Raw genomic sequence first — 2,251 nt, forward strand, 5'->3', positions numbered from 1 at the left:
AGGAGTAGATGGCAGAAAATAATCAAACTTGGGGCTGAAATCAACCAAGTAGAAACAAAAAGAACCAAACAAAAAATCAACAAAACCAGTAATTGGTTCTTTTAGAAAATTAATAAGATAGATAAACCCTTAGGCAGACTAACCAGAGGGCACAGCAACAGTATCCAAATTGACAAAATCAGAAATGAAAATGGACACATAACAACAGAAACCGAAGAAACTCAAAAAATTGTCAGATCCTATTACAACAGACTATACTCAAGAAAACTGGAAAAATCTAGATGAAATTGATGATTTTCTAGATAGATACCAGGTACCAAACTTAAATCAAGATCAGATAAACTATCTAAACAGTCTCACTACCCCTAAGGAAATAGAAGTAGTTATTAAAATTCTCCCAACCAAAAATCCCCAGGACCAGATTGTCTTAGTGCAGAATTTTACCAAACCGTTAAAGTAGACTTAATACCAGTACTTCTCAAACTACTTCATAAAATATAAAGAGAACTAATATGAATCCACAGTTACATTGATACCTAAACCACACAAAGACGCAACAAAGAAAGGGAACTTCAGACCAATTTCCTTCATGAATATCGATGCGAAAATACTCAATAAAGTTCTTGCAAACCAAATCCAAGAACACATCAAAACAATCATTCACCATAATCAAGTAGGCTTCATCCCAGGAATGCAGGAATGGTTCAATATATAGAAATCCATCAACATAATTCACTATATAAACAAACTCATAGGAAAAAAACACATGATCATCTCATTAGATACTGAGAAGGCCTTTGACAAAATACATCCCTTCATGATAAAAGTATCAGAGTGATCAAGAATTCAAAGTCCATATCTAAATATAATAAAAGCAATATACAGGAAGCCAATAGCCAATATCAAACTAAGTGGACAGAAACTTGTATCAATCCCACTAAAATCAAGGATAAGACAAGGCTGTTCACTTCCCCCATCTATTCAGCATGGTACTCAAAGTTCTAGTCAGAGCAATTTAGCAACAAAAGGAGATCAAAGGACTTCAAATTGGAAAGGATGAAGTGAAGATATCACTATTTGAAGATGACATGATAGTATACATAATTGACCCAAAAAATCCACAAGCGAACTTCTATAGCTGATAAACAACTTCAGCAAAGTGGCTAGATATAAAATTAACTCAAACAAATCAGTAGCTTTCGGCTACTCAAAGGATAAACAGGCTGAGAAAGAAATTAGGGAAATGACACCCTTCACAATAGTCACAAATGATATAAAATATCTTGGTATGACTCAACCAAGCAAATGAACGATCTGTATGACAAGAACTTCAAGTCTCTGAAGAAAGAAATTGAAGAAGACCTCAGAAGATGGAAAGATCTCGCATGCTCATGGATTGGCCGGATTAACACAGTAAAAATGGCCATCTTATCAAAAGCTATCTACAGATTTAATGCAATCCCCATCAAAATTCCAACTCAGTTTTTCACACAGATTGAAAGAGAAATTCTCAAATTTATCTGGAATAACAAATATCCCATGATAGCAAAAACTATTCTTAACAATGAAAGAACTTCTAGGGGAATCACCATCCCTGACCTCGAGCTATACTACAGGAAATGGTGATTAAAAACTGCATGATATTGGTACAGAGACAGGCAGGAAGATCAATGGAATAGAATTGAAGACTCAGAAATGAACCTACACACCTATGGTCACTTGATCTTTGACAAAGGAGCCAAAACCATCCATGGAAAAGTTTTTTTTCAACAAATGGTGCTGGTTCAACTGGCTGTCAGCATATAGAAAAATGCAAATTGACCCATTCTTATCTCCTTGTACAAAGCTCAAGTCCAAGTGGTTCAAGTACCTCCACATAAAATCAGATACTATGAATATAATAGAAGAGAAAGTGGGAAAGAAACTCAAATACGTGGCACAGGGGAAGATTTCCTAAACAAAACAACAATGGCTTATGCTCTATTGACAAATGGGATCTCATAAAATTGAAAAACTTCTGTAAGGTGAAGGACATTGTCAATAGGACAAAACGGCAACCCACAGACTGGGAAAAGATCTTCACCAATCCTACATCTGGTAGAGGGCTAATGTCCAAAATGTACAAAGAACTCAAGAAGTTAGACTCCAGAGAACCAAATAACCCTATTAAAAATAGGGTACCGAGCTAAACAGAATTCTCAACTGAGGAATCTTGAATGGCTGTGAAGCACTTAAAGAAATATTCAACATC

Source organism: Grammomys surdaster, unplaced genomic scaffold (assembly GCF_004785775.1).
Source record: "Grammomys surdaster isolate TR1022 unplaced genomic scaffold, NIH_TR_1.0 224, whole genome shotgun sequence".
Taxonomy (NCBI): Eukaryota; Metazoa; Chordata; class Mammalia; order Rodentia; family Muridae; genus Grammomys; species Grammomys surdaster.